We start from the raw sequence: 23,052 nt of genomic DNA, 5'->3' as shown, positions 1-23,052 counted from the left end.
GCTGCATCCTGCAGTTGGGTGGCACTCACGGAGGCCTCCTCAAAGTAAGGGAATGTTTGTTCCCCTACCTTGGAGCTGCATTGCCCTTATGTCAGTGCTGGAAAGTGGGTTAGGATTGTGCCCAAAGTCTCCTTCCTCTGAGAAGACCTCTGGTAGCCTCCCCGGCCCCACTGGATGCAGCAGTAGCCATTTTGGTGCTGCTGCACCTGGCGTCACTGAGGAACTTAGGATTGGGTCCCTGTCCATATGGTTCACAACAGCTCCCTCCACAATTTTCCTCCCTTCTTCTCCTTCCAAGTTATTTTTTTTCTCTTTCCCTCCTAGTCCCATCTGCCCACATTTACTCGTCCAGGAAGACAGGTATGCAGGTCCTCACTGACTGGCAAGAAGAAAAGGCAACACCCATATGAGTCTCCCATGGGTGCTTTCTTCTCCCTCTCAACTCCTCTGGCCAATGACCCGGGGATATAGTTCCTAGTTCTATTGCATGAAGTAGGTCTACTGAATGAAGTGAGCAATGCTTCCATTAGCAAGTATATAAGGGTGAGTGCTCAGGCAAGCACTTTTCCCTCACTCTCCTCCCGATGAGCCGATGAAGTGGGGACACTGAGCAGTGGGCCATTCTGGGCCATGCCCCAGTAAGCTCAATCGCTGACACACACCCCCCCCCCCACAGATACAACTTCCTGCTATTATGATTTATGAATGATACAGAACATTGGTCACAAACCATCACAGAGCAATGGAAAACAGCAAAGGGAAGTGAAAAAATGGGGAAAGCAAAGTGATAGAGAAGATCTTGTTGCGCTTTTTGGCCAGAGGGCCGCATCTAATGTCTGGCACGGTTTTGAGGGCCAGAAAAAAAAAAATTTAAATATAAAATTTATGTAAATAAATTAGAGATGGAACTTGTTGGCATCCTTCAGTCTCGGAAGACTATGGTGTCACGCTTTGAATGATGGTTCTGGAACAGAGTGTCCTCTCCAGTGCGCAAAGCCTGGGTAAAGTAGGTATGGAGGATAGGTTGTTACCCATGCAGCAAATCCCCCCTCTCCACATCGCTGGAATGGTCCAATGGAAAGGCAGAAGCCAGTATGGTTGATTCCAGCAATGTCGCAGGAGTTGCCAGAACGTGACTGTGTTCAGCCATGAACTGCCTCAGGGACTCCGGCTCCAGATTTTACCTCGAGGTTGACTCCTGAAGCCTTTTCCACAACTGGATGTAGCCACAAGGCAGTGGAGGTTTGGGATCAGAGTTTTCCTTCTCTCAAATGAGCTGCCTTCCCAGGCTGACGAGTCCCATCTACCCAGTGGCTGTTTAGTCGTCTCTTACGACAAGTACAGCCAAACGGAGGGCCTATTCTTATCCCCAGCCCTCAGGTGATAGATGGAACTTAGATGTGTGAATAAATGAATGAATGGGCTCATTCATTCAACCTCTCTGGCCCTTAGAACAGCCTCCAGATGCAACCAGAGCACAGCTCCAATCATGTTCGGCAAACTGGGCCAGGGGCTTTCAGGGGACAAGAGGCTGGCTGCGGGCCGGATAGAGGCTCGCTGTGGGCCGCATCTGGCCCCCGGGCTGGGGTTTGGAGACCCCTACGCTAGAAAGACCCAAATATTGGTCTGTGTCTAATTTGTAGTACAGTGAGTGTGACCCCTTGGGAGAAGACTACTTTGGCAGCAGGGGACATGTAAACTGCCAACTCGGAATCTTTTATGTGATTCCGAGCGTAATTCCAGAAGTCTCCATGTTACAACGAGCATCTTCATTTCATGTGAAATACAACACAATTACATCCTGCTTAAAAAGAGGTGACAACACCATTAGTGTCACTCGACGGAGAATTACAGGCATGGAAAACAATTACTTCCCTTTTCCCAAAGAAAATTATGTTCTCCTCTCCCCACCGCTGAAACACAAACACACCTCACTCCGTGAACGGATAATGTGGTTGTGTGACAAGAACACCATCTCCTGAAATCATTCCATTTTATTAAGGCAATTGCTCCATTGTCAGCTCCCAGATGAGACTAATTCCTCCCCTGCCCCTGCTGTGTTATAGTAGCTTGAATACAGCCTTCAGCGGAAGCAAGAAAATGTTGGTTAATCAAAATTTAAACGTGAGTGGTAGAAACCTTAGCATGAGCTGTGGAATCTTTGGAGATGTGGTGCTGATCTCTCTCTTGCTTTGTGTGAACTTCCTGGGTGGCTTCTGTGGATGTCTGAATGTTGGTCTGTCAACAGTTTATGTGGGGTCAGCACACTCAGCCAGAGGCATAACTAGACGTCCTGGCACGTGATACGTGACATGGTGACGTCACTTTCAGGTTCTGCCTGTAAGAAGAGCCACAGGTGGCTTTGTGCCCCCTTTCCTTCTCATGTGGGGGCTCCCCTTTGAAAGGGTGCCCCCTTCAAGGGAGGGCCTTCATAGGAGAAGGAATGGGGAAGTTGTAATGGAAGATCAGAAGATCATCAGGTGGATGCAATTCCATGTTTTGACAGCTGGTTGACAGCTCTGGGAAGGGAAGGGCTGGCTCCACAGCTGTAATCAATCAAGGCCAATGGGACTCTGATGGACACCTGAGCTTCATTTGACCTTGATGGGACTTTGAATGGACAAGGACTGAAGAGATGGCTCAGCTGAGCCTAATTTGGACTTAACAAGGGGCTAGCAAGGTAGCTCACAGCTGAGCTGCATTTTGGATTATGAGACCTCCAAGGATAAAAGGCAGCTTCAGAAGGACCAAAGGCTACCCTGACCCAGAGGGAGATGCTACCTGATCCAGAAGAGACCTGACCTGACTTTGACCTTGGACTGGGACTGGACTCTGACTTTTGCCTGCTGCACTTGTGAGTTTAACAAGGGAAGCTAATTAGCCTTAAGCGGGCACAAGGCCCAGTGGATTGGGATTTGGCAGAACAGAAGTGCATAGCCCCTGTAGCAAGCACCCCACCTCTGGGAGAACCATAAGCAGTGCAAGGCAGTCACATGCCCCTCTTGGCAAAGTGCCCGGGGTGGGTGCCCCTCTGCCTCTGCCCTAGTTATGCCTATGAGCTCAGCATCAGCATATCTTTGAATACTGGTGACAAATAATGGGGAAGGGTCGTTGCCATCAGACACTTCTCATGAACGTCCACGTGCTTCTGTCAGTCACTGTTGGAAAAAGGATGATGGACCAGATGGCTCCTTGTTCTGATCCATCATAGGCAGTTCTTAGGACAGCACATCATAAAACAGAAGGGCGCAGAAAGGGATTGGAGCCCCCTTTCTTCTGGAATCAGTCCTGACCCAGCCACAAAGGTGTGCACGGCCTCCAGCGGAGCTCAACTTCCTATCCATCCTCAGCTATGTCAGACTGTTAGAGAGAGAAACCAACCAAGGGCCTGGTGTGATCCTAAAGACAAATTTATTTCAGGACAAGCTTTTACAGACTAGAGTCCATGTCATCTGAGGCATGAAGTGGGCAGGAAAAATTTGAATCTAAGTGTTGCATTTAGAAGAGCTACCTACAGTTTGGGAGAGTGGAGAGTATTAAAGGGACACCCTCTCTTCTGGGGTATCCTCTCCTCCTTGGGTTTGACACTGGTGTGCAGGCACTGAAGTGTATGAGGCTCTTTGCTTGGAAGAAGCCCATTCTTCAGGGCCTTGGCCTCGTGAACTGTGACCCTGCACATGCCTGATCTTGTCTGATCTCGGAAGCTAAGCAGGGTCAGGCCTGGTTAGTACTTGGATGGGAGACTGCCTGGGAATACCGGGTGCTGTAGGCTTATACCATAGTCTTTCGACACTGAAGGTTGCCAAGCATTTGGCCTCATGAAACGCTGTCTCTTGGTGTTTCTATTCTGGGGTCTCCTGGTTGGCAGGTCCAGACTCTGACCTGTTGCCAGGACCTAGGACTGGGTCTGATCCTTCTGATTCCTACGGATTGGTCCCATCAAGATCTAAGCCTGAGCTGCTGCTCAGGATGGGGGCCTGCAGATATGGGAGGGAGCAGCTGTGCAATCATATTGCTGGTGGCCAAAGTACCGAAGAGGAGAGAGTCAGTCAATGTGCATATATAATGGCATGTGTTAGAAGCATGGTGAATGGGGCCATCACATGGCAGGCTGGGAGGCAGCACTGAGGATGGCGCAACAGCAATTCTTCATGTGCTGCAGTGTTTTAAATCACAGTCACTGGATCGCATTACTTACCAGTTATTTCCAGCTCTTTTTTTTTTCCTTTATCAAAAAAAGGAACTTACTCTTCTCCAATTGTCCTTCCAGCACTATAAAGACCAGAAATCTCATTAACCGCATCAGACAGTCTCACGGGCTTATCGTTTCATCGGAGCAGCTGAGACGGCGCTAATCAGGTCCGCAAACACAAAGGTCATTCCGACATGCACCTTTGATGGAAGTCTTTCCGAAGACGTCTCAAGCCACGACTCTCTGATACCATCTCCCTCGATACCTCAGGCATGGCATTCTTTTTTTTCTACACCTCTTAGGGAACTTTGCAGTGAATTGGATCATTTTCTTTTAATGAGCAGAGTCTTGACTGAACTCGCGAGTACGACTAATTCTGAAGCTTTCTTTGGCCTGACCCGATGCGGAGCAGCAGCAAAGAAAGGACATTCCACTCTGAGGTCATCAGGAGAGGGACTGAAAATAATGCTGCTAATATTATCTTGCTCCTATATAGATCAAAGGTGCTGCCACATTTGGATGACTGCAACCCGGTCTGATCTCCGCACTGCAAGAAGGATTCTGGGTATTTCCAAAAGTGGATAACCACAATGATCAGAGGGCTGGAGCGCCTACTTTATATAAAGAAAGGTTACAACATCTGGAGCTTTTCAGCTTGGGAAAAAGGAGACTAAGGGGGCGACATGATTGGCAGCCCAGTCCGATCGCTTTCTGCCATTGGCAGAACATGTGTTCCATCCACAGGAGAAAGATGCTGGCTGAAGTCCTTAGCAGCCCAATCCTGAGCTGCCTGTTGCCCAGAGGAGCGGTGACACCAAATGGCTGCTGTTGCATCCTATGGGCTCCAGGCAGCTGCCATTGTCATAAGAACATAAGAACAGCCCCACTGGATCAGGCCATAGGCCCATCCAGTCCAGCTTCCTGTATCTCACAGCGGCCCACCAAATGCCCCAGGGAGCACACCAGATAAAAAGAGACCTCATCCTGGTGCCCTCCCCTGCATCTGGCATTCTGACATAACCCATTTCTAAAATCAGGAGGTTGCGCATACAACCTTGATGTACAAACATCAAGGCTTGTACCCCGTAATGGATTTTTCCTCCAGAAACTTGTCCAATTCCCTTTTAAAGGTGTCCAGGCTAGACGCCATCACCACATCCTGTGGCAAGGAGTTCCACAGACCGACCACACGCTGAGTAAAGAAAAATCTCCTTTCTCCTTGAGAAATGTCCTTAAATGTCCTAAGGACATTCTCTTAAGGACAAATGTCTTAAGGACATTCTCGTTAAATGTCTCCTTGAGGCAAGGGAACCCTGGGGAAACACCACAGTGGAGTTACTCGTCTGTGCCAGCTATTTTACCAGTGCAGAGTTGAGAGCCCTTGTGTCAGGCTGGAAGGTCCAACACAGGGTTCTGGATTTGGTGGAGTGGAGCTCCACCAGTCCCACTCCTCCCGCCCTGCTTTCCTCCGCCCTTCCCCTGCCTCAGAACGCCTCCCCGCTGCCCCGACATACCTCTCAGCCACCTGGAGCTCATCCCTTGCTCAGGCCGGTGTGTGGTGGGCCTCCGGCTGGGTTGGCTGAGCGCTGACTGGAACCAGGTGTAGCCCACTTGCCTTATGGCATGTTTAAGTCACTCAGCGCAAGCAGCGGGCCAGCACTGGAAGTTCAGGATGAGGCCCTAAGAGTCCTCTGCAACTAGTCCCACACCCTAGGATGCAGTTTGCATTCCACTGGCACGATATGATTGTTAAATATTCTTAGAGCCCAGTCCTAACCGGGACCTGGGCTGGTGCAAGTCCCTTGCCCTGGTCCAGAGGGTATTGCAAAAGTGCCGTAAAGTACTTTTGCAGCACTGGGAGGGGAGGGAGGCTGGAACGGACCCTGAGAGTCAGTGCACCAGTATGTGTGTGCTGGCTGAGTCAGGCCAGTGCAGGGCTTGGGGAGGGCGGGGAGAGGGCAGAACGGGGGTGTTTGGGGGCAGGGAGGATGGGCCCAGGACTGGATGGGGGGTGGGGCCAGGATCTAGCCCTTGGGCCGAATCCTAACCCCACTCCCCCAGCAACCCAGAGCAGAGCCGGGCTGCTTGAATCTGTGCCACCTCTTTAGGTAGTGCAGATCTGAGCAGACCCATTGTGGCTACTGTCACATTATCCTTGGTAAGGGGAATGAATTCCCCTTGGGTTGGGCTGAGCCGCAGACAGACCCAACCCCTTGTTGGATATGGGGCAGGCCAGTACGTGTGAGGACTGGGCTGTTTTTTTGTTTCCTTTTTGTTACTCTGATGAAGACTTCTGTAAAACTCAAAAGTCTGTACTATTTTACAAGACTCCCCCCCCCAAATGTTCTATCTGTTTGTATGCTTTATTTGCTGAAGCTACTGTGGCAACAAACAGCTGTATCATATTCTGGGCTTTGTACATTTAATTCCTCAAAGGAATGGAGCATTGAGGAATAGCGCAATGGATTCAGATAATTTCAGAGTTTTATACACTCTCCTTACAAAGGGGTTTCAATGGCTTTGTTTAGGAGCCTTCACTGTACGGCTGTTAAACCGCGAAGTATCTGCTCCGCGTCGTAAGAGCACCGTGCAAAATTAGCTATTTAAAAACCAAATTTACACCTGAAGGCAACGCTTCTCTTTTGCTATTCATTCCCTTAAAATGAACAATCTTGGCAATTACCTTGAGAGTTGAAAACAGTCTTTGTCAAAAACCGAGAGGAATTGCTGTTCCCGAGCTGCTATTAATGTAATCCCGAACTGTTTACGATTTAAAACAACTTACAATTACTGTACATTTTTATAGCGCACGCTTTAAAAACATGTCTCCAGGTGAAATGGGTATTTTACGGGATTTCGTGGCACGGCTCAGCGCCGGAGCAGTTTGTCAATGTTCGGAGGCGGCGAGGAATATAATGCGGAGAAGAAAAGAGACGGCAACTGGGATATGTAACAGGAAGGTCATCTGAGGGGTTGTTTGAATAGAAATAAATAAAGGGGATGCTTTTATTTATTAACAGCCCAGCCTGATCTAAATCCCCTCGGCAAAGCAGCGGGACCAGCACAGCTCCTCTTGTATCCCATATGACAGTGTTTCTTAACCAGTTGTACGGGTACCACCAGTGCTACTTGAGGTGGTGTCTGGCGGTACTTGGGGACACCTGGCTGGCTGTCTGGCAGCAAGACCAGGAACACAACCCAACAAACAGCAGTTGGATCATGCAGACCTGGCCACGGTGATCCATGCTACAGTGACATCGAGGTTAGATTATTTGTAACGCGCTTTATGTGGGGCTGCCCCTGAAGATGGTTCGGAAACTGCAATTAGTGCAGAATGCGGCGGTCCGTGTGGTCACTGGAGCTAGGCGGTTTGACTCGGTCAGTCCGCTTCTCTGTGGGCTGCATTGGCTGCCCATTCGTTTCCAGGCCCAATTCAAGGTGCTGGTCTTGACCTTTAAAGCCCTATGCTGCTCTGGGCCAGGCTATCTTAGAGATCGCCTACTCCCGTACAATCCGGCTCGTCCTCTCAGGTCATCAGAGAAGGCCTTTTTGCATGTGCCGCTGCCTATAGAGGTACATGGGGCGGCGGCAAGAAATAGGGCCTTCTCAGTAGTGGCACCAACGTTATGGAACTCCCTTCCCCTTGACTTGAGAATGGCTCCCTCCCTCGAGACCTTTCAGCGAGGCCTGAAGACCTTGTTGTTTACACAAGCCTTCTGACTCTATGGCCTTTTTAACATCTTTTATACATCTTTCAGTTTTTTACAGGCGTGATTCCTCCTTTAACTGCTGTTTTATGCTCTTTTTATTCTGACTTTTATCTGATTACTGTTTTTATGGTTTCTCTTAATGTGTTTTTAATATGTTTTTATCTGTTAAATTATGTTTTAATCTGTGTTTTTTTTTTAAATATGTTGTAAGCCGCCCTGGGTCCCTTTGGGGAGAAGGGCGGGATAAAAATAAAGTTTATTATTATTATTATTATTATTATTATTATTATTATTATTATTATTATTATAAGGCTCAGCTCAGCGGGCAGAGCTCCAAAGCATGCTTCTTCACGCTTGAAAAAGCCCTCCTGCCCCCCCCGAGGCTCTTACAGGTGTTTGTCACGTCACATCTGGCCTCCCAACCCAGAAGCAACTAGCAATGATGTCATCACCTGTTACTTCTGGTGGTACTTCGAGTAGGAGGATCATGTGAAGTGCTATGGCAGAGGACAAGTGAGCAGAAACACTGCCATATGGGGTGTTTGCCTGCTGGAGGTCTCCTTGGGGCAAGGAGGTCTCCTTTGTCCCCTTGCTCCAGGGCAAGTCATAGCAGCTGCAATGGGTCAACTCGGACTTGCACCAGCGATATTGCTTGCACAAGTCTAAATTGAACCATGTGAGTAGATTGGGCTCAAGAAATGGGTTAGGATACAGTGTGTGCACCGGTGCCTCTGATCTCACCCCCTTGCAGGCTCAATCTGCTCCACTGGCATTGCTAGGGGGGTGCAGGGTGTGTGGGCTGCACCAGGTTACACACCGGGGGGGAGGTCACACACCCTGGGAAGAGGATGCGCTAACATTGCGGGGTTAGGAGCTACCACGTCATGCCAGAAACTGTTGGATGCGGAATGGCCAGCGGAGCGCAGTGCGAAACACGGAATTGAAATATCTCCTTTCGTTCAAAAGTTATGTCCTTTTGAACATAAGTTCCTTCCAAAAAACCGGAAGGAAAAATGCATGGACAGCTCACCCACATCTTGCAAAGGGGTGCAAAGCCCTAAGTTTTTCAGGAAGCCTCAACACACTGTGCAAGCAGCAGCAGCCACCTCCTCCTCCCCTTCAGTGCCATTCCGGGCCTGTAAAACAAAACAGAGATGCATGTTTAGTGCTAAGCAAAACTTATGGGGAGGCTTGAACCCCCTCCAGTTACACTACTGTATGTATGCATGGAAGGGGGAATAGGACCATGTTCACCTGACTCCCATGCCTTCGTTAGAAGGTTCTAAAGAACGCTTTACTGCACGTGGAATCTCACTTTTTTCAGAGTTCTTGATCACGTGAAGAAAACCCACTGCTCTTTTCGCACTTTATAATTTTCATCCTTATTTTATTCTTACAAGTGTTTACCATGCTTTTATCTCAAGATCCCAAGCAGCGGACAACGCGGCAAACTGATTTCACCATCGCAAATCCATACAAAATGGAATAAAGATGGAAAAATAGATAACAATAAGAGCTGTCAGCAGGGAGTAAAAAAAAATCTGTGGAACTAGCCCAAGTAAACGGAGAGAATAAAACAAGGGTCAGTCCTCAACAGAACAGAGCAGAAGGAGTCCAAAGTAGTCACTGATGGTAGGCAAAGTTTAGCTCACTGGTTCCCAACCAACGGTCCGTGGACCATGGGTGGTCCACAAGACCCTGAATAGTGGTCTGTGAGGTAGGGGAAAAAATCACTTTGATCACTTCCAGTGTCTCATTGAGTGAATGCTCCCCTACGGCTCAGCAGAGAGAATGGAGAGCGAACTGCCAACAGACAGCACTGATGTATTGGCTACAGCTGTGGGCGCTCTGTGCTCTACCCTTTCTGGTGGTCCGTGGGGAAGCTTCTCCTGAGCAAGCACTCCCCCATGGACTCCTCCATGGGCACTTCCTCAGTGTCTCGCCAAGTGAATGCTCCCCCTCTGATAGTCCATGGGGGAGTGCTTGCTTGGGAGACGCTTTCCCACAGACCACCAGAAAGAGTGGAGAATGGACCGCCCACAGCTGTAGGCGATACATCAGTGCTGGCTGTGGGCAGTCTGCTCTCTCCATCATCTCTACTGGTCCATAGGGGAGCATTCACTTCCTGTTTCAATCTCTCTGGTCAGTCTGGAGCCTGTGTCAAGAACTCTGACTTTTCTGCTGAACTGTATTATGACATCGTCGTCGTCCACACCTGTATATGGCGGAGCATCAAAACGAAGCATGCATCCCTCATCATGCACAGATATCATCATGTGAGACCACAGGTGCTTGTGCATGCACCGATTTTTGTGATCCTTCCACAGGACAAAGGAGCACCAGCACTGTGACAGATGTTCAAGAAGGAGAGGAATCACTTTTGCACCTTCCAGAGCTGCCGCAACAATAATTTTTGCCAGCCCCAAAAGTCCTTCAATTTCTCAACTTTGAGATACTATTATCCAGTCTTTCCCTGCCATCTGGTCTCTCCTCCCACATGCAAACAGTCCAGTTATTTACTTTTAAAATAAATAAATTGCAGTTCCATTTTTTGAGGTGCCTCAGGCAATGTAGAAAGCTTATACACTGTGCAACCAATTAAAATAAACAGGGTCTGAACATCAGAACAAAGCTCAGCGACAGAGAAACACACAGTCTTATGGGCTCGTAGCGCTGGCACAGTGGACAGGTTTCTGCCAGCTCTACCTGCGTTACTGCTGCCATAAAAGCAGCAACTGTTACCCTGCACATGCCTGATCTCATCTGATCTTGGAAGCTAAGCAGGGTCAGGCCTGGTTAGTACTTGGATGGGAGACCACCTGGGAATACCGGGTGCTGTAGGCTTATACCATAGTCTTTCCAGACTGAAGGTTGCCAACCACCAACGTGCAAAGCAGAGTGCTGCCCAAGCACCAGTGGGAAGGACAGAGCCTTCATGTGCACATTGGGGGATCACTGGCCACCCTCTGGAGCAGGTAAGACAACAGGGGAGGTGGGAGGGATGGGGGAAGGGTGGAATGGGGCCGGGAGGGGGCAAAACTGGGCAAGAGGGAGGAGGAATGGAGGACAGGGAGGCTGTGGGAGGAGGTGGATCTGCGCTCCTTCTTTTCTTTTCCACAGCCTCCCCACCCTATTCCTTCCTCTTGCATCAGCTAAAGATCTGGCACAGGTTTGAGGAGGTCTATTGTTGAGCAGGAGGCTTACAGAAGTGTCAAGGGGTTTAAATCCCCTTTTCCATCTGAAGTCTTCCAATCCAGTCCTACCCTGCAGGATTCAGTGTGTGCCTTTTCAGCATGGCTGCACCAGTGGGGCTGGAGAAGGACTTGATTGGGCTGTAAATGCCCCAAGCCTGGGAGAGGAGGTGGATTTTCAGTGCAAACGTAATAAAAATATCCCAACGGTCTAGTTCACTTTCAAGCCTTGCTGACTGCTGTGCCATTGAGCAAAGCTTGGTGATGATGTCCAAGCCGGATCTCCATCGGCCACGCATCAGGTCCCAGATTGGGGCTCAGTGCTGGCTTTCAGAGGCAAGTCAATGCATCACCCAGAACACAAATGAGTAGGTGTCACTGTGCTGGGCCTTCAGTGTGAGCTGAAGGCTTGCTCCTGTGCTTCACCGCAAGCATGACTGATGCAGCAGGGCTGTGGTTATACAGGCACAAACTTCCATTTTGCAACAAAATGGGGTCAGGATGTTGAGAGGGATATAGCCTTTTTTAGATGCCTATTCATTTGAAGACAGGTACAGACCATTTTTCCCCCCTGTTAATTTAAAACTCAACAAAAGAGACAAAAGACACTGCAAGGAACAGCAGGGCAATGCAATCAAACGAGCGCAAGAAAGAGAGGGGAGGAAAGCAGTTAATTTTCCAGTGAGGTGTGTGTTTGTCACACGTGCTACCATCTTGCATGAGGCATCCCCTCCTACATGTAAGAGCAAGGGCAATGGCTGCTCTTTGGAGATGGTGCCTGCTGCATTAAAAATACTCTAGTTTTTCTAGAGCTAACAGATTCTCAGGCACACTATTTTAACAATCCAAACGGTTTCGAAAAGGATGCAACTCATCCATTCAATCCGGGCAGTGGCATAGCTAGAGGGGGGTGCAAAGCACTAAGTCTTGCAGGGAGCCTTACCGTAGCGTGCAAGGGGCCCCTCCCCTCTTCACCAGAGCAAGTATTGGCATTGCTGTGGGGCTAGATATACCCAGAGTCTCATGTGGCTCAGAGTGCTGGGTCACCATATTGCAACCGAGAAGTCTCCCCCACACCCTGAGTTTGATCCCAGCGGAAGTTGAGATCTCAGGGAGCCAGCTCGGGGTTGGTCAAATGAGTACCCAGCTTGCTGGGGAAAGGTAATATGACTGTGGAAGGCAATGGCAAACCATCCTGTTTATAGTCCACCAAGAAAGTGTCATCCTAAAGGTCAGTAATGATTCTGTGCTTGCACAGGGGACCTTTCTTTTCAGATACACCCACTGCCAATTCCTGAGACCAACTCTGTGCCCAGGAGCTTTTGTTACAAAACCCTCCTGTTCTCCCCGAGGCCTTAGTTTCATGTCTTTTGACCCAGTGTTAGTGCCAGAAGAGTATGAAACCCCAGAAGGGTTAAAAAAAAAACTATGACCTTCCTTTTCCCCTTCTTCATCCTCTTCCTCATGAACAGATACATGCAGGGTGGCATTTTCCAAAGGTGACCGTTAGCTTATGCTGAAGTCAGGACCCAAGAGATATGGGACCATCATTGCAATATCCCGTCATCCAAACCGATTTGTTTGAATGAGCAAAAGAACAAAGGATCCCAGTATCAGGATTTCCCAGCCAAGGTGATTTCTGTAAACATTGCTGTCCAACGCATTCTCGGCATCACCTGGCAGGACAAAGTTCCAAACAACACAGTCCTGGAACGTGCTGGAATCCCTAGCATGTATGCACTGCTGAAACAGAGACACCTGCGTTGGCTCGGTCATGTCGTGAGAATGGACAATGGCTGGATCCCAAAGGATCTCCTCTATGGAGAACTCGTGCAGGGAAAGCGCCCTACAGGTAGACCACAGCTGTGATAAAAGGACATCTGCAAGAGGGATCTGAAGGCCTTAGGAGTGGACCTCAACAAGTGGGAAACCCTGGCCTCTGAGCAGCCTGCTTGGAGGCAGGCTGTGCAGCATGGCCTTTCCCAGTTTGAAGAGACACTTGGCCAACAGTCTGAGGCAAAGAGGCAAAGAAGGAAGGCCCATAGCCAGGGAGACAGACCAGGGACAGACTGCACTTGCTCCCAGTGTGGAAGGGATTGTCACTCCCGAATTGGCCTTTTCAGCCACACTAGACACTGTTCCAGAACCACCATTCAGAGCACGATACCAGAGTCTTTCGAGACTGAAGGTTGCCAACATTTATTGCTGTTCTATTAATGATGCAGCAAGGAGAAAGGACTTTTTTGGGAAATAATAATTAAAGAATATAGCAATCTTTGCCAAATTTCCTTCTCTCTCATTCTGCAAAAAGTAAATATGCTCAGGGCAGTTAAGCAACTGCAAAACTTCCATAGTATTGCATTTTTGAATAGCACCACAATTTACTTGGGATGCCCTGAGAACAAATATTGGGCTGAAAGCATCTTTTTCATTGAAGCAATTATATGTTTTCTTTTTTTTTTTTCTCTTAGTAAGCTCTAGGTGGAGACATTCATCTACCGCATTTTAATTTTAATTTTAAACACAGCTCAGCAGACTAACGCATGACATGCTGGGAGAAAGCAAGAAAAGAAAGAAGACTAGCTTGAAATCCATTTTCACTTCTGCGCATGTAGTGCAACCCATATAAATGAATTAAGCATCATATTTTATGCAAATGCGGTTGATAAACAATGAGATAGAAGGATTCACCAATATACCTTATTAAATGAGGTGATGGCTGCATGCACCTCTTAAATATACTGCATTTTTTAATCTTTAAAAATGTGTACACATGTCAACTGATTGTCAACAGGTTTATAAGATAATAATCATTAAGCCCCAAAAGGAATTATAGGTTACATTCAAGCTGTTTCCACAAGTAACAATCACATATTTAATTCTCCCTTTCTCTCCAGTGAGAGACTCTGAGCAGAATTTTATCAAGGGGTACAGATCATCTTTTGGGCCCCTTCCCGAAGGGGGAGGGGTCAAAACAGAATGGGTGGCTATGGGTTGGGCAATGCTGGGGCAGAGAAAGAGCAAAACAGGATGGGGAGAGAGTGGTGACAGCTGGAATAATCTATGGAGCCCAGGTCTACTGGACTTCCCAATGTGAAACCCAGGTCAACCTCCCTGCATGGCGTTGCCAGCTAGATAAAACCAAACACTCCTAAGTCGCTTTAAAACCTTTTAAATATAGGAAATCACTGTAGAAAATTAGTATCATCACGATTAGGTTCATACTAGAATAGATGCTCTTTACACTCTCACATAACACCAGAACCAGGGGACATCCACTAAAATTGAGTGTTGGGAGAGTTAGGACAGACAAAAGAAAATATTTCTTTACTCAGCGTGTGGTTGGTCTGTGGAACTCCTTGCCACAGGATGTGGTGACGGCATCTGGCCTGGACACCTTTAAAAGGGGATTGGACAAGTTTCTGGAGGAAAAATCCATTATGGGTTATAAGCCATGATGTGTATGTGCAACCTCCTGATTTTAGAAATGGGCTATGTCAGAATGCCAGATGCAAGGGAGGGCACCAGGATGCAGGTCTCTTGTTATGAGGTGTGCTCCCTGGGGCATTTGGTGGGCCACTATGAGATACAGGAAGCTGGACTAGATGGGCCTATGGCCTGATCCAGTGGGGCTGTTCTTATGTTCTTATGGAAAGTGTCCTGTGTGTACCAAAAGTCGCTTCTGCAGCAGCTGTAGCCCCACAGCCTGAGCTCCTATGCACTCCATCGTGGTAAGCAGATCCACAAGCAAAGAGCCGCTGGAGCAGGCCAGTTTCCTCCCAGACGTGACACAGTGTTAAGGAGTGTCTCGAATGTGTTCCTTGGCCAAGCAGATATGGCTTGTGGCACATGCTGCTGCTAGTGTCCCCAGCATCCTGTGTGGGTAGCGAGTCCAGGTGAAATAGGAAAATGTGAGATCCCAGGAAATTTCTTTAAGCCCCAGGGCCTCCTTTTTTATCCTGGGCCTGGGTACAAATTTCCCCGTGTACCCCCATCTCATGGACCCTGTTTCCAGAACAACATACAGCACTCATATCTCAATATCAAACTTTATTCATATTCCATCCTTCACACTGTATGATTGGTTTCATGTTTGTGTAGGATCATCCTCATTTTACAGATGTGTATGTGTTGGGTTGTGGCTCAGAGATAGTGGTATGCAACACCTCCTTAACATAGGGCACAATCCTAACCAGGTCTACTCAGCACTAAGTCCTATTTTGTTCAATAGGGCTTACTCTCAGGGAAGTGTGGCTAGCATTGCAGCCATAGTCTATTATTAGTGCTGCAGGTCACATGTAGGCCTGTGGCCAAATTGGATTCCCAGCCTCAAATCCCCCATGCAAAACACCCTTTGCTGCAACAAAGTTCTGATCACTTAACCTGCCCCCCCCTCAGAGCTTGACCCCCTTGGAACTTGCAGTAGAGTAGCTGAACAAAGCATCGCTTCATCTGGCTAAAGAAAAAAAGGCCCTGCGTGTGGTATATGGGGACAGTTGGACAATACTATGCTGGTGGTGCAGTTGTTCCAAAACTGTGGGTATAGAACCCACCAGTGGGTTGTGACCCGGATTTTTGTGGTTCTTGCAACTGATGGGCCAGATCAGGCTATGTGTATCAAGGGTTGCTACTTGGGGGACAAGCTGCTATTCAGGGGAGGGAGAACTGCTGCCCAATCACCATTATAGCCACATCCCTTGGCATTTATAGGACAGGCATCAGCCTCTTGAGCAGTGATTTTCAACCTTTTTCACCCCACGGCACACTGACAAGGCACTAAAATTGTCATCAGTTTTTGGACCATTGACAAGGCACACTGTAGCGACAGCAGCAGCTTGCATCCCTCAGTGACCCTACTAACAAATGATCCTCCCCCAGACCCCTGCAGACCATCCATGGCACACCAGTGTGCCACGGCACAGTGGCTGAAAATGGCTGCTCTAGAACCTCTAGAATTTTGAAAACCACTGCAATGGTGGGTTCTTCTAAGCGGGGTTTGTCTTCTTCCTGCACTCCCATGTTCTGGGTTGGTACTAAGCAAACATCATATGGCAATGATAGCAGAAGAACTAGTGTCTGACTGAACCTTGGCTTCTGTAGCAGACTTCTCGCTGTGGTTCATCCAACCATAAATGGAGCTTGCTTGTGTCCTGTGCTGCAAAGACATCATCATCATCATCAGAGGGTCAGAACATGTTGTTTTGAGAGTGGCTTGCCACAGTGTGCGTACGGTCAGGGAATGCCTTCCACTCTGCCCTGCCTCTCCTTCTGTTGTGGCAAGAGATCCAGTGCTAAATGGAGGATGCCACTGTTGCCATGACAACCAATCAAAATTCATGAAAGGACCGATTTGACTGACTCTGGCCAGGGACATTTTATTTTATTCGAATGCACAAAGGGAAGAGGCTTTACTTTCATCCGCCCCCCCCTTTTTTTTTCCTAAAAAGGCTGGTGGATTGAATGGTTGCATTCCATTTTCTAAATCACAGAAAAACAACATTGTCTGGTTAATTGCTGGCAGCTCGCACACCTACTCTAATTGCTAAGGTCAGTCTCTGAAACGAAACCTTGCCCAAAAAAAAATAAAATAAAAAAATAAGGAAACTGGTTAAAATCCAGTTTTGGACTATGATCCTTATGTTTTGCTAGTTAAAAGTAGGTGTCACCTGCCTTGCTACTCCATTGGCTGAGTAGCTCTGATGTCATGGAATGTTCAAGAGCATCCCAGTTATTCCCAGGCTTGGAACTATGAATCTTAAGAAACCCTGGCCTCTGAGTGGGCCGCTTGGAGGCAGGCTGTGCAGCATGGCCTTTCCCAGTTGGAAGAGACACTTGGCCAACAGTCTGAGGCAAAGAGGCAAAGAATTCCTTCCATAGCCTCCCATAGCCAGGGAGACAGACCAGGGACAGACTGCACTTGCTCCCGGTGTGGAAGGGATTGTCACTCCCGAATCGGCCTTTTCAGCCACACTAGACGCTGTTCCAGAACCACCATTCAGAGCACGATACCAGAGTCTTTCGAGACTGAAGGTTGCCTACAGCAAGAACATAATAAGAGCCCTGCTGGATCAGGCCAAAGGCCCATCTAGTCCAGCTTCCTGTATCTCACAGCGGCCCACCAAATGCTTCAGGGAACACACTAGACAACAGACGACAACACTAGACAAGAATGTTGCGAGATCCTTTGCCAGTCTGAACATTTTTCTCCAGCTTGCCACACAAAATAAATTTCTGTACATGCACAGGGAGTGCTTTTTGAGCAAATCAGTTTTAGTTCAGTTGCTGGACAAACAAGGAACCTGCAGAAACTGTGCTTAAAGAGGGATGAAATTTTAAACCGAGTACATGACAAGTCAATGTGCACAACTGAAAAAATAAAATAAAAATAGACATATTTTACTGAGAGTTTTCAAAAAAAAATATTTGTAAATAACAAGCCGAGGAGAGTTCACACTTCACAAATTCCAGCTCCTCAAGGATGTGTTAGTAATAAGAACATAAGAACATAAGAACAGCCCCACTGGATCAGGCCATAGGCCCATCTAGTCCAGCTTCCTGTATCTTACAGCAGTCCACCAAATGCCCCAGGGAGCACACCAGATAGCAAGAGACCTGCATCCTGGTGCCCTCCCTTGCATCTGGCATAGCCCATTTCTAAAATCAGGAGGTTGCGCATACACATCATGGCTTGTAACCCGTAATGGATTTTTCCTCCAGAAACTTGTCCAATCCCCTTTTAAAGGCGTCTAGGCTAGACGCCAGTACCACATCCTGTGGCAAGGAGTTCCACAGACCAACCACACGCTGAGTAAAGAAATATTTTCTCTTGTCTGTTCTAACTCTCCCAACACTCAATTTTAGTGGATGTCCCCTGGTTCTGGTATTATGTGAGAGTGTAAAGAGCATCTCCCTATCCACTCTGTCCAACCCCTGCATAATTTTGTATGTCTCAATCATGTCCCCCCTCAGGCGTCTCTTTTCTAGGCTGAAGAGGCCCAAACGCCGTAGCCTTTCCTCATAAGGAAGGTAATAAAACATTGCAACTTTTATGAGGAACACAATGCAGGTTGTAGTGATAATGCAGTCATACCAATAAATTGGTGCATCATGTGAGACTGGGCATGCTGTGCAATCTCACTTGTTTGTTTTTTGCACACATGGCCATGCGCATAGTGTTTTAGACATGCAGGTAGGGTCGTGTAGGGCTGGATATGGACCCGGGCCAGTTGGGAAATGTAGGCCTAATGTAATCAATGCTATATAAATGTGATTTATGTATGGGTATATACATGTACAAGTGGTTTTTGTCATGAAAACTGGAATTGCCCTTTTCTTTCTTTCTTTCTTTCTTTCTTTTCTTTCTTTCTTTCTTTCTTTCTTTCTTTCTTTCTTTCTTTCTTTCTTTCTTTCTTTCTTTCTTTCTTTCTTTCTTTCTTTCTTTCTTTCTTTCTTTCTTTCTTTCTTTCTTTCTTTGTAGGCATGAGGAGCCCTGTGGAAGGCTCCCTAGACCCCCCAGGACTGCAGCACTGACTGCAAGTAAGTAGAAGACCCCCCTCCCATCCCCGGCAGCAGTGCCATCCTGGCGCTCACGTTGCTGCCTTCCTCCCTCCCCATCCCTTAAAGGGACAATGGCCAGTGCTTCCCAGGCTGGTGGGTTGCGACCCACCAGTTTGGGAACCACCTAATTAGAGAATTGTTGTCTACTAAATATTTCAACAAGCCATTAAACTCATCTTAAAAGTGTGGGAATTGCCACACACTAAGGACTTTCTGATCGTCCAACATCACAATTCACAAATCGCAAATGTACATCACAAGTATATCAATATTGTTAATAATAATAAATTCATAAGCATCATCAAAGGGAGAAACATCCAAATATTCAACCCCAAGCATCTGTCTGGATACTATGGGAATCAGGATGCTGGACTTGACAGACCCATCACCTGATGGAGATACTCTGGGAGAATCTCCTGCTACAGCACAGGGGTTGAACCTTGTAGGTCCAACTTATGATTTGATGATTCAGCCAGGCTCTTCTCTGATCATTGGTTGGCAACCTTCAGTCTCGAAAGACTATGGTGTAAGCCTACAGCACCCAGTATTCCCAGGCGGTCTCCCATCCAAGTACTAACCAGGCCTGACCCTGCTTAGCTTCTGAGATCAGACGAGATCAGGCATGTGCAGGGTGATCATTGATGGCCACATTTTCATATCCCCCTCATGTATGAACTAAGCAGACATAAACAGATACCTGCACGTTATGTATTGTTTTACATTGCCATCCACAACATAATTTCTGCGTAATGATTTCCATCCTTGTTTCCAAGGGATGGTTTATCTTTGCCTGGTGTTTATTATTATTATTATTATTATTATTATTATTATTATTATTATTATTATTATTATTAACAACAACAACAACAACAACAACAACAACAACAACAACAACAACAACAACAACAACAACAACAACAGTATTTATATACCGCTTTTCAACAAAAAGTTCCCAAAGCGGTTTACAGAAAAAAAATCAAATAACTAATGGCTCCCTGTCCCAAAAGGGCTCACAATCTAAAAATATGCAACACCAGCAGACAGCCACTAGAAAAGACACTGCTGGGGGGGGGAGGTGGGCCATTACTCTCCCCCTGCTAAATAAAAGAGCAGATAGACTATCTAGACAATCTAGACAGACAATCTAGACAATCTAGATAGACTTGCACAACTTTGAAAGTAATCATTCCTTGCTTATTCTCCCTGCCCTGAGAGAGTAGCTTTCTCTTCCCCAGGCCAGCTTGGAAAGAGATTGCAGGCTCCCAGACCAAGGGCACAATCCTAACCAGGTCTACTCAGAAGTAAGTCCTATTTTGTTCAATGGGGCTTACTCTCAGGAAAGTGTGGTTAGGATTGCAGCCCAAGTCATTCCAAACTGGAACCCTTTGGACTACATAAAATGAGGCAGGCACACTGCATCTTGCGAGAGCTCAGCATATATATATTTTTTTCTGAAACCTCTAATGAAAGGAAAGCTGGAGGCTTTTTGTAGATTTGACATTTAATGAACCTTTGTTTAAAAATCAGAGGTGGTTGTTAGCAAAGCATTCAGAATCCCTCTGTGGTGTGTTGCTATGTGTTCAAACACCATGGTGGAATGTTCATTATTCCCTAGAGAGCTCTGATCAGGAACTATGATAATTTGGCTTCTGGATGACTTATTAGGTCTAACATCAGAATGCCAGGAGGAAGAGAGGAGGAATGATTGCATACATTGAAACCAGTTGCCGCAGCTTCAGGGCAAGCAGGCAGCAGAGGGCAAGGTGCAATTAAATCAGAGGGGCAATTAGACACTTGGGTTGTTGCTCTGAGAAAAATAGCAAATTATTATTTCAGTGGTGGAATCAGTGTGGGTGGTGCTTTTGGGAGCTAATATAATCAAAAGACAGCCCCTGTCCTAAAGAGCTCACAATCAATGGATATGATTCATCCCAATGTACATGACTTGAGTAACTGAGCATGTTATAGATGGGGAGTACAGGAGACAACAGGGGGGAACAAAGGCCAACTAATACGTGGGGCACCTGATACCCCCTCCCTCCATATCAGGGATAATGGTGAACCCGGTTTCCCAGCACCTGTTGTGGTCTAGACCTTACCTGGTAGCCAAGACATGCATGCCTATTCATTATGAAGCCCCACTGAGATCAATAGTCTCATGGAAGTGTGTATAGCAGTGGTTCTCAAACTTTTAGCATTGGGACCCACTTTTTAGAATGTGAATCTGTCAGGACCCACCGGAAGTGACGTCATGACCGGAAGTGACATCTTTGTGCAGGAAATTTTTTAACAGTCCTAGGCTGCAATCCTACCCACACTTACCCAGCGTAAGGGGATTGATAGGGTAGAGGATGGACAGAACGAGGTCGTTTCGGGGTGGGGGAGGGCTGGAGGAGGACAGACCAGTGGGAAGACTAGGCCTGGAAGAGGGATGGAACCAGCCTGGGTGACTTAGGCTGGATCCTAACCCTCCTCCCAGCCAACCTGGCATTACACCGGGCTGCTTGAATTTGTGCCTGTGATTTCACTGGTGCAGATTCACGTAGCTCCATAGGGTGGCAGGCGCATGATACAGGGTAAGGGGATTGTCCCCTTACTCCAAGTTGCACTGCAGCCACCTTCAGCCTTGCACTGGATACAGTGCAGGCCAGTTCGCCTGTCTGCTCCAGCACAGGTTAGGATTGGGCTGCCCATCTTATTGAAACTCACTGACAGTCCAATCATAGGCTGGTTCACTCCGATCTAAGTCCCATTGTGTTCAATGGGGCCTGATCCCAGGAAAGTGTGCATAGGATTGTAGCCTGTAGGTTTCCTTGGAAACATTCAAGCAGGAGCCTCCAGAGTTTTTTTTTGTTTTTTTTTTTAACTTTCACTGTAAGCAAAATTTAGTGGCATTTTTGGGGTGCATGAAAGCATCTCTTATCCCTGTATCGAGAGATGCTGACCATATCCCGAACTGGCTTTAGCCTTAGGTATAGTGAAACAGTTGCTTGGGGTACCAGATCAGTTATTTAATGTAATTATCATTTATTTCTACCTTCTCACCATAACATGCACTCAAGTTTGCTCTTCCTCCTCCTCCTTGTGTATCTGCATCTACTAAGGGACATTAGATTTTCTGACTCTGCACCAAGACATCTTAGCTCACCCTGTTCTTCTGTGGTTTTGAAAAATTGTTTAGCTGTAGGAGTTCATGCCGTCTTTTCAAGAAGTTGGGACACTAGATTGCTTCCCACAGCCCTCTACATTTATCAGGTCTAAGTGGAAGGTCAAGATCATCAATGATCAGAAGACAACTAAGCTGAAAATACCTTCTGCAGGAAGGGAGTCCAAGGCTGGAGTCGAATGAAAACCTGAAATAACTGATTTGTTGATTGGGAGACACATCTATCTGTGATAAGTTTCTCTTCGTATTGGAAGTCTGTGGCTCTCTCCAGACTGTCAGGTTCTGTAGGAGCAATGCAGGAGGAAGGAAAGCAAGACAGACTGCCATTCCTCACGCATAAAAAGTGGGTGATGGAAGAATCTGCTACCTACATCAGTCCAGGTTATCCTGCTTGGGCCAGGTAGAGCTTGATAGCAGGATCAGACCTTAGATCAGTGGTTCCCAGCCCATGATCTGCAGAAGCCAGATCCACAGGTGATCCACAGGAGAACGGGAAACAGTCAACAAGCCAGCTGGGCTAGGCAGTCAGAAGGCGAGGAGAGCATGGGTGCTTGTAGCTTTGCTGACCTTCATATGGGCCTTCCCACCCTCCCTTGGCTCTGATTTGCCCAAAATTGGGGCAATCCATCATCAACATGTCCTCCTGTGGCTGCTCACGCAGTGGTCCACAACAGACCCATGGGCAGGCTTGGTGGTCCAGGGTTGCCTGAAGGTAGGGAACCACTACCCTAGTTGAATGCGAGTTAAAGGGGGATCTCAGACATGGTTAACAAAGGACTGCAGGTGTAACCATATGCTTGCAGTCATTTGCAATGCATTCTACATGCACTGATTGAACATCAGCACAGTGGTGTCACTAGGGGTGTGTGGGCCACACTGGTGACATGCACAGGGAGGTGACCCCACTGCTGGCCAAAATGGTTAAAATGATGGTATTTTTTTTTTTGCATAATGCCATCATATATTGTATTATTTATTTTTATTTATATATCATTCGATGCGTATTTTCGTGCAGAATGCAATGAAATAAACCGCATTGCAATATCTCTATCCTATCAAAAGTTATAGCCACGAAACCAGCATGACGCATCACCATGCCCACTGCTTACCGCATGGGAGGAGGTCCATCATGGTGGGGAGACAAGCTGGCCTCTCGTACCGGATGACTCAAACCTCATGATGCCACTGCACCAGCATGAAGTGGTCCTAGCGTTCTCCAGCATCTAAAGCTTTGGT

At 47.3% G+C, this 23,052-nt stretch overlaps 2 pseudogenes; one reads left to right on the top strand and one right to left on the bottom strand.

The window, feature by feature from the left end:
- The first annotated feature begins 10,629 nt into the window (after positions 1 to 10,629).
- Positions 10,630 to 10,746, top strand: LOC136656591 (5S ribosomal RNA; annotated as a pseudogene).
- An 8,433-nt stretch (positions 10,747 to 19,179) lies between these two features.
- On the bottom strand, positions 19,180 to 19,296 carry LOC136656342 (5S ribosomal RNA; annotated as a pseudogene).
- Between the last annotated feature and the right edge of the window lie 3,756 nt (positions 19,297 to 23,052).

Source organism: Tiliqua scincoides, chromosome 6 (genome assembly GCF_035046505.1).
Source record: "Tiliqua scincoides isolate rTilSci1 chromosome 6, rTilSci1.hap2, whole genome shotgun sequence".
Taxonomy (NCBI): domain Eukaryota; kingdom Metazoa; phylum Chordata; class Lepidosauria; order Squamata; family Scincidae; genus Tiliqua; species Tiliqua scincoides.
Note: the sequence above shows the minus strand (reverse complement) of the source record. Positions and strands in the feature narration are given on the sequence as shown.